The sequence below is a fragment of the Melanerpes formicivorus genome, unplaced genomic scaffold (assembly GCF_026170545.1).
Source record: "Melanerpes formicivorus ecotype bairdi unplaced genomic scaffold, bMelFor1.0.p_v2 SCAF_87, whole genome shotgun sequence".
Taxonomy (NCBI): domain Eukaryota; kingdom Metazoa; phylum Chordata; class Aves; order Piciformes; family Picidae; genus Melanerpes; species Melanerpes formicivorus.
Window position 1 is genome coordinate 1,269,361 of NW_027142439.1, and position 9,977 is coordinate 1,279,337.

At 51.7% G+C, this 9,977-nt stretch overlaps 1 protein-coding gene across 8 annotated transcripts in view; it reads right to left on the reverse strand.

Moving 5' to 3' along the window:
- Nucleotides 1–9,977, reverse strand: part of PHF11 (PHD finger protein 11) — a 40,970-nt gene extending 30,993 nt beyond the window's left edge. For 3 of the 8 annotated variants that reach the window (XM_068165297.1, XM_068165290.1, XM_068165296.1), the window contains exons 1-3: nucleotides 9,879–9,977; nucleotides 6,370–6,535; nucleotides 716–826 (exon numbers count right to left, since the gene is read on the reverse strand). The gene's annotated coding sequence lies outside the window, so the exon portion shown is untranslated. Of the gene's footprint in view, nucleotides 1–673; nucleotides 827–6,297; nucleotides 6,319–6,369; nucleotides 6,536–9,878 lie in introns of those variants that run through there. The other 5 variants (XM_068165291.1, XM_068165294.1, XM_068165292.1 and 2 more) reach the window with 5 other exon arrangements.

Consider the following 9,977-nt stretch of genomic DNA (forward strand, 5'->3'; position numbering starts at 1 on the left):
TCCTGCCCCCAGCTTGGTGTCATCAGCAAATTTACTGATGATGGACTCAATGCCCTCATCCAGATCATCAATGAAGATGTTAAAGAGCACAGGGCCCAGCACTGATCCCTGGGGCACACCACTGGTGCCTGGCTGCCAGCTGGCTGTGGCACCATTCACCACCACTCTCTGGGCTCAGCCTCCAGCCAGTTCCTAACCCAGCTCAGAGTGCTGCTGTCCAAGCCAGGGGCTGACAGCTTGGCCAGAAGTTTGCTATGGGGGTGGTGTCAAAGGCCTTGCTGAAGTCCAGGCAGACCACATCCACAGCCTGCCCCACATCCACCAGGCAGTCACCTGGGCATAGAAGGAGATCAGGTTGGTCAGGCAGGACCTGCCCTTCCTAAATCCATGCTGGCTGGGCCTGATCCCTTGACCACCCTGTAAGTGCTGTGTGATTGCTCTCAGGATGACCTGTTCCATGATCTTGCCTGGCACTGAGGGCAGGCTGACAGGCCTGGAATTCCCTGCACCGTGGGATGTGCTCTTTTGCTGCCCAGAGCCAATCAAATCTTCATTGCTCATCTTCACACAGTCTCTCTTCTCCCCCAGCAGCTGCAAACCCAAGGTTAGCTAGCTGCTTCACAAAACAGTCTCATTGCTTCTGGATAAGCCTTTCCCCTCACTCTGTGCTCACAGATTAGTGTGGTGTCATGCTCATTAGTAGCAGTAGTTTTACTTTGTCCGTGGCTTCTCTTCAAGTCCACTGCAGGTATCTTCAAGGACTTCCCACTCCCACAAGATGTGATACTTCAAACTGCTGGAGATGTCACCTCTGACAGCACAAACTCTGCAGTACAAAGGTAAGAAAAGTCTGCTCTTTCTTTCAGGAGATAAGAAGAGTTGAAGTTAACTTATTCTAGTGAGAGAGAGGCAGCAAGATACAAGCACAAAACACGTAGGAAATCCCACAGTTCAACCAATCCCACAACCTTCCTGAGGCTTTCAACAGCCAGCCTCTGGTTTCATCTGTTCTCACATCCCTTCCATAAAACAGAGCAGGTATTCTCAGGTGAGAACACCAGGGTGCTCTCTGCATCTCTGGGAACTGAGAATTTATTTATCTCTCAGCAGCAAGCTGCTTTGCCTCCACACACATCCAGGTTCCTCCCCCCACCTCCCCATCCTTCTATCTCTTGCAAGCAAGGCAGGGTAGGGACTAATTCCCACTACCCACCTACATCATGACTATCAGATCAGTCTCAGAGCTTAAACATTGAACAAATATGACAGAAACAAACAGAAATGCAAATAGAAAACAAAGGCAAAGAGAAATTAAAAGCAGAATGAGCTAAAGTTTGCATTGTCCAGAACTCAAGGAAAGCTCTCTGCAGCAAGCTAACCCCTGGAGTTGATGCAGATACATAAGCCCTGCTCAGGCCTGATCAGAAGACACAGCTGGAATTGATGCAGATACATAGGCTCTGCTCAGGCCTGACCAGAAGACACAGCTGGAATTGATGCAGATACATAAGCCCTGCTCAGGCCTGATCAGAAGACACACCTGGAGGTGATGCAGATACTTAAGCCCTGCTCAGGCCTGATCAGAAGACACAGCTGGAATTGATGCAGATACATAGGCCCTGCTCAGGCCTGATCAGAAGACACAGCTGGAATTGATGCAGATACATAGGCCCTGCTCAGGCCTGATCAGAAGACACAGCTGGAATTGATGCAGATACATAAGCCCTGCTCAGGCCTGATCAGAAGACACAGCTGGAGTTGATGCAGATACATAGGCTCTGCTCAGGCCTGATCAGAAGACACACCTGGAGCTGATGCAGGTACATTGGCCCTGCTCAGGCCTGATCAGAAGACACAGCTGGAATTGATGCAGATACATAGGCTCTGCTCAGGCCTGATCAGAAGACACACCTGGAGCTGATGCAGGTACATTGGCCCTGCTCAGGCCTGATCAGAAGACACAGCTGGAATTGATGCAGATACATAGGCTCTGCTCAGGCCTGATCAGAAGACACAGCTGGAATTGATGCAGATACATAGGCCCTGCTCAGGCCTGATCAGAAGACAGAGCTGGAGGTGATGCAGATACATAGGCTCTGCTCAGGCCTCATCAGAAGACACAGCTGGAGGTGATGCAGATACATAGGCTCTGCTCAGGCCTGATCAGAAGACACAGCTGGAATTGATGCAGATACATAGGCCCTGCTCAGGCCTGATCAGAAGACACAGCTGGAATGGATGCAGATACATAGGCTCTGCTCAGGCCTGATCAGAAGACACAGCTGGAATTGATGCAGATACATAGGCTCTGCTCAGGCCTGATCAGAAGACACAGCTGGAATTGATGCAGATACATAGGCCCTGCTCAGGCCTGATCAGAAGACACAGCTGGAATGGATGCAGATACATAGGCTCTGCTCAGGCCTGATCAGAAGACACAGCTGGAATGGATGCAGATACATAAGCCCTGCTCAGGCCTGATCAGAAGACACAGCTGGAATTGATGCAGATACATAGGCTCTGCTCAGGCCTGATCAGAAGACACAGCTGGAATTGGTGCAGATACATAGGCACTGCTCAGGCCTGATCAGAAGACACAGCTGGAGCTGATGCAGATACATAAGCCCTGCTCAGGCCTGATCAGAAGACACAGCTGGAGTTGATGCAGATACATAGGCTCTGCTCAGGCCTGATCAGAAGACACACCTGGAGCTGATGCAGGTACATTGGCCCTGCTCAGGCCTGATCAGAAGACACAGCTGGAATTGATGCAGATACATAGGCTCTGCTCAGGCCTGATCGGAAGACACACCTGGAGCTGATGCAGGTACATTGGCCCTGCTCAGGCCTGATCAGAAGACACAGCTGGAATTGATGCAGATACATAGGCTCTGCTCAGGCCTGATCAGAAGACACAGCTGGAATTGATGCAGATACATAGGCTCTGCTCAGGCCTGATCAGAAGACACAGCTGGAATTGATGCAGACACATAGGCTCTGCTCAGGCCTGATCAGAAGACAGAGCTGGAGGTGATGCAGATACATAGGCTCTGCTCAGGCCTCATCAGAAGACACAGCTGGAGGTGATGCAGATACATAGGCTCTGCTCAGGCCTGATCAGAAGACACAGCTGGAATTGATGCAGATACATAGGCCCTGCTCAGGCCTGATCAGAAGACACAGCTGGAATGGATGCAGATACATAGGCTCTGCTCAGGCCTGATCAGAAGACACAGCTGGAATTGATGCAGATACATAGGCTCTGCTCAGGCCTGATCAGAAGACACAGCTGGAATTGGTGCAGATACATAGGCACTGCTCAGGCCTGATCAGAAGACACAGCTGGAGCTGATGCAGATACATAAGCCCTGCTCAGGCCTGATCAGAAGACACAGCTGGAATTGATGCAGATACATAAGCCCTGCTCAGGCCTGATCAGAAGACACAGCTGGAATTGATGCAGATACAAAGGCTCTGCTCAGGCCTGATCAGAAGACACAGCTGGAATTGATGCAGATACAAAGGCTCTGCTCAGGCCTGATCAGAAGACACAGCTGGAATTGATGCAGATACATAGGCTCTGCTCAGGCCTGATCAGAAGACACAGCTGGAATTGATGCAGATACAAAGGCTCTGCTCAGGCCTGATCAGAAGACACAGCTGGAATTGATGCAGATACATAGGCCCTGCTCAGGCCTGATCAGAAGACACAGCTGGAGCTGATGCAGATACATAGGCTCTGCTCAGGCCTGATCAGAAGACACACCTGGAATTGATGCAGATACATAGGCCCTGCTCAGGCCTGATCAGAAGACACAGCTGGAATTGATGCAGATACATAGGCCCTGCTCAGGCCTGATCAGAAGACACAGCTGGAATTGATGCAGATACATAGGCCCTGCTCAGGCCTGATCAGAAGACACAGCTGGAATTGATGCAGATACATAGGCTCTGCTCAGGCTGATCAGAAGACACAGCTGGAATTGATGCAGATACATAGGCTCTGCTCAGGCCTGATCAGAAGACACACCTGGAATTGATGCAGATACATAGGCCCTGCTCAGGCCTGATCAGAAGACACAGCTGGAATTGATGCAGATACATAAGCCCTGCTCAGGCCTGATCAGAAGACACAGCTGGAATTGATGCAGATACATAGGCTCTGCTCAGGCCTGAACAGAAGACACAGCTGGAATTGATGCAGATACATAAGCCCTGCTCAGGCCTGATCAGAAGACACAGCTGGAATTGATGCAGATACATAGGCCCTGCTCAGGCCTGATCAGAAGACACAGCTGGAATTGATGCAGATACATAGGCTCTGCTCAGGCCTGATCAGAAGACACAGCTGGAGGTGATGCAGATACATAGGCTCTGCTCAGGCCTGATCAGAAGACACAGCTGGAATTGATGCAGATACATAGGCTCTGCTCAGGCCTGATCAGAAGACACAGCTGGAATTGATGCAGATACATAGGCTCTGCTCAGGCCTGATCAGAAGACACAGCTGGAATTGATGCAGATACATAAACCCTGCTCAGGCCTGATCAGAAGACACAGCTGGAGCTGATGCAGATACATAGGCCCTGCTCAGGCCTGATCAGAAGACACAGCTGGAATTGATGCAGATACATAGGCTCTGCTCAGGCCTGATCAGAAGACACAGCTGGAATTGATGCAGATACATAAGCCCTGCTCAGGCCTGATCAGAAGACACAGCTGGAATTGATGCAGATACATAGGCTCTGCTCAGGCCTGATCAGAAGACACAGCTGGAATTGATGCAGATACATAGGCTCTGCTCAGGCCTGATCAGAAGACACAGCTGGAATTGATGCAGATACATAGGCTCTGCTCAGGCCTGATCAGAAGACACAGCTGGAATTGATGCAGATACATAGGCTCTGCTCAGGCCTGATCAGAAGACACAGCTGGAATTGATGCAGATACATAAACCCTGCTCAGGCCTGATCAGAAGACACAGCTGGAATTGATGCAGATACATAGGCTCTGCTCAGGCCTGATCAGAAGACACAGCTGGAATTGATGCAGATACATAAACCCTGCTCAGGCCTGATCAGAAGACACAGCTGGAATTGATGCAGATACATAAGCCCTGCTCAGGCCTGATCAGAAGACACAGCTGGAATTGATGCAGATACATAGGCTCTGCTCAGGCCTGATCAGAAGACACAGCTGGAATTGATGCAGATACATAGGCTCTGCTCAGGCCTGATCAGAAGACACACCTGGATTGATGCAGATACATAGGCCCTGCTCAGGCCTGATCAGAAGACACAGCTGGAATTGATGCAGATACATAGGCCCTGCTCAGGCCTGATCAGAAGACACAGCTGGAACTGATGCAGATACATAAGCCCTGCTCAGGCCTGATCAGAAGACACAGCTGGATTGATGCAGATACATAGGCTCTGCTCAGGCCTGATCAGAAGACACAGCTGGAATTGATGCAGATACATAGGCTCTGCTCAGGCCTGATCAGAAGACAGAGCTCTAGAAACCTTTTGAGGAAGAGACTAAAGCTGAGTGTCTAGTCCCTGGTGCTCTCACAGGCTCAAGAGAAATCCTGGCCTGGGGGTTACTCCAGTGCCTTTGCAGGAACACTGGAGCAGTAGGACAGCTCTTGGCTGTTGGTCACTGCAGAAGCAGCCAGGCTGCAGCCACTGTAGCTCAGCATCCTGTCCCCCCCAGGAGTACTGCTTCAGCCCTTTGCCCTTCCCTAGCTTTCTGCTGCAGATTGCTGTCAGGAAAAGGTTACTGACCTAACTGGGGCAATGGATCTGGCTGGCTCCTCTCAAGTGAGGAGAGGAGATACTAAGGGCAAGGTTCCAGTTTAACAGCTTAATCACATCTTGACTAAAAAGCTCCTTGCCTTCACAGGTCTTAAGACCACCACTCAGAGACTCCATCTGACACTCCAGAACCTGACCAGGCAAGAAAATATCGTTCCTTACTCAGCTCCTCCAGTAACACTTGTGACAACACAGACCAGCTCTACTCTCTCTACTTCCAGCTGATGAAACTGAAACCATTTAACTGCTCCTCACACAGAAGCTGCTCCACACCTTTGCCCTGTCCTGTCAAGCACTTCTCCACTCCTGCTATGCTCCCAGGAGAGCAAACAACCTTCAAAAGGGTGGGTTACCATGCACAAAGGTTATAACAGCACTCTGTGTTGTTCTTTTAACACCTCTAAATATCCCAACACCACTTCAGAACGTTTCTGAGCACAGAACTGATACTTTCCCAGAACTACCTATTGTAGCCCCCCCAGACCTTTTGCCTAAGCAGTTTCCAGGCAGGACATCAGCATTAGGGTGGTTGCTCTGACACATGCATCATTTTCACCTGCTATTTCATAGTCAAAGGACTTGCTGTCACAAAGGCCTTCTGCAGCTCTTCACAGCCAGCTTTCATTTTCACTGCCACAGAAGCAGACCACAGGCACCCAAGGCAACTAAATCATCTGCACCAGCTCTTCCACCGCCCTCTGCTACCGACAGGGCAAGCAAAGCTGCAAAACAGGAGACAAAGAGAAGCAGGTGAGGGGAAGGAAGTGTCATCACATCCCTCTGTCTGCTTCTTCAGTTATCTGTGCTCTTTTTCTACCAGAACACTTGGCTCTGGGTTTTTCCCCAACAGCAACAAAATGGGAAGGGAGGAAACGAAACAGAAAGTAAAACAGGACATGAACCTCACTGTAAGTGTGCAGGGACAGTGCCAACTGCAAACACATCTTGATGAAACATGACCAGCTTGGCTGTGCACTTCCTCTACAGAGCCAACTCTGCATGCAAATACACACATCTTACACAGCAGGCACAGAATGGTGCTCTGCACATCCATAGGAGAGTATGGAAGAGAACTCAAGTTGTCTGACTTCCTGTGTGCCACTGAAACCTCCTGCCACAGCTCCTGCTCTCCTCTTCACTCCAGGACTTGGAGCACAGCCCTGTGAGGAGAGGCTGAGGGAGCTGGGGTTGCTTAGCCTGGAGAAGAGGAGGCTCAGGGGAAAGCTTCTTGCTGTCTACAACTCCCTGAAGGGAGGTTGAAGCCAGGTGGGGGTTGGTCTCTTCTCCCAGGCACCCAGCACCAGAACAAGAGGACACAGTCCTCAAGCTGCACCAAGGGAGGTTTAGGCTCAAGGTGAGGAGAAAGTTCTCCCCAGAAAGAGTAATTGGCCACTGGAATGGAGTCACCATCCCTGGAGGTGTTTAGGAGGAGACTTGATGGGGTGCTTGGTGCCATGGGTTAGTTGCTTAGGTGGTGTTAGGTGATAGGTTGGACACAATGATCTCGAAGGTCTCTTCCAACCTGGTTCATTCTATCCTATTCTGGAGGATTTGATCTATTGAAGCAGTGGGACAGAAGGAAACTCATTACCTTACACTCACTGTGCTCTCCACCAGCACTTTGTGGGGAAAGCAGCACTGCTGGTCGTATCTTAGCTGGCCAAGGTACACAAGCCCAGCCCCCTAAACTCCTCCAAGCTCCCCTGAGTGATTAGCAGCATAAACTCATCCAGGCTTTGCAAGGTTTTCACAAGAAACCCAAAGCAATCTGTCTTTCTGACCACCTTTCACCTGCCACAGGGAGAGACTATTTTAAGACCATTAAAAATGAATTTAGAATAAACTTTATTTAGAATAAACCAAACCAGGTTGGAAGAGACCTTCAAGATCATCGTGTCCAACCCATCAACCAATCCAACCCACCTAAACAACTAACCCATGGCACCAAGCACCCCAGCAAGTCTCCAAGCACCCCATCAAGTCTTCTTTCACAAAGGCAGACTCAGGGGATGACTCTTAACTGGAGGGCTCCTCATCAGACCTTAACTCTTGTCTGTTCTCAGGATCATAGAATGCCTGAGGCTAGAAGGGACCTTTGAAGACCATCTCCCTGCCATTGCTCCAGGCAGCTTTGACTAGATCAGACTGCTCAAAGCCCCATCCAAGCTGACCTAAGACACATCCACAACTTCTCTGGGCAAGCTGTGCCAGGGTCTCACCACTCTCAACATTAAATAAATAAATATACTCCTTCCTTCTGTACAATCTAAACCAATCCTCTTGCACCATAAAGCCACTGCCCCTTGTCCTGTCACAACAGGGCCTGAGAAAAAGTCTGTCTGTGTTGATCCACCTCTATATACTGAAAGGCCATACAAGTTCTCCCCTGAGCCTCCAGGTTTCCAGGCTGAACAATCTCAACTCTTTTAGCCTTCCTTCAGAGGAGAGTCCATCAGCAGTAAATTTGCTGATGACAGCAAGCTGGGGGCAGGAGTTCATCTGCTGGAGGGTAGAGAGGCTCTGCAGAGGGACCTCAACAGGCTGGACAGATGGGCAGAGGCCAAGGGCAGGAGATTGAACACATCCAAGTGCCAGGTGCTGCACATTGGCCACAACAACCCCAGGCAGAGCTACAGGCTGGGGTCAGAGTGGCTGAGAGCAGCCAGGCAGAGAGGGACCTGGGGGTGCTGGTTGATGGTAGGCTGCACATGAGCCTGCAGTGTGCCCAGGCAGCCAGGAGGGCCAATGGCATCCTGGCCTGCATCAGGAACAGTGTGGCCAGCAGGAGCAGGGAGGTCATTGTGCCCCTGGACACTGCACTGGTTAGGCCACACCTCGAGTCCTGTGTCCAGTTCTGGGCCCCTCAGTTTAGGAAGGAGGTTGAGTTGCTGGAAGGTGTCCAGAGAAGGGCAACAAAGTTGGTGAGGGGCTTGGAGCACAGCCCTGTGAGGAGAGGCTGAGGGAGCTGGGGTTGCTCAGCCTGGAGAGGAGGAGACTCAGGGGTTACCTTCTTGCTCTCTACAACTACCTGAAGGGAGGTTGTAGCTAGGTGGGGGTTGGCCTCTTCTCCCAGGCAAGCAGCACCAGAACAAGAGGACACAGTCTCAGGCTGTGCCAGGGGAGGTTTAGGCTGGAGGTTAGGAGGAAGTTCTACACAGAGAGAGTGATTGCCCATTGGAATGGGCTGCCTGGGGAGGTGGTGGAGTCACCATCACTGGAGGTGTTCAGGAGGAGACTTGATGGGGTGCTTGGTGCCATGGGTTAGCTGTTTGGGTGGGTTGGATTGGTTGATGGGTTGGACATGATGATCTCGAAGGTCTCTTCCAACCTGGTTTGGTTTATTCTAAATAAAGGTTTATTGTAAATAGAGAGGCATCCCAGCTTCGTGGCCATCCTCATGGCCCATCTCTGGGCACTCTGATAGCTCTGTGTCTGCTCTGTACTGGGCACCCCACAGCTGGATGCAGTACTCCAGGGGGGAGATGTCTGAACTTACATTGTTAGAGGTTCTCAGTCACTCCCTGATATTATTCCTAGAGCAACACCTTGCCCTCTTCCAACAGGCTGCTGCCAGCCCCTTAAACAAAGCAGTATCATTTTTAAGAGACCTACGGCTCCTGCCTCGCTCAGACTGCCACATGGCACACAGCAGAACCTGGAGGAACGAGGAAGCTGATCGACTCTGCACCGAGACACTGAGGCACAGCTGGAATGAGGCCTGCTGAGATGATGCCTTCCCTCCAAGGCCTAGCAGGGCGAGTTGTGACCTAGTGACTCAGTCTTGAGTCTTCTGGGCCGGCCCGGAGTCTCCCGGGGTGGCTCTGCCTGAGCCTCCCCGCATGGAGGCCCGGTGCGGGGAGACCTCCGTGACAACGGCCACCATTTCTGAGGGAAATGCGGCGGCGGCGGCGCAGCCCCTCCCCCAGCCCCCCTCCCCCAGGCCCTCTCCTCCAGCCCCTTCCTCCCCCGAACTCCAGCCGGGCCCATTCACCGAGAGGCCGGGCGGGGAGACGAAGCCTGGTGTGGCTTCAGCTCCTGCTTCCCCGGTGCCGCAGCGAGACTTACCGAGGCGCGGCAAGCCCACGCGCGCTCTCCCGGCCCGGCCCGGCTGGCTCCCGCCGCCACTTCCGCTGTCGTCCCCGCTCCTTCCCCCCGGCCCCTCCG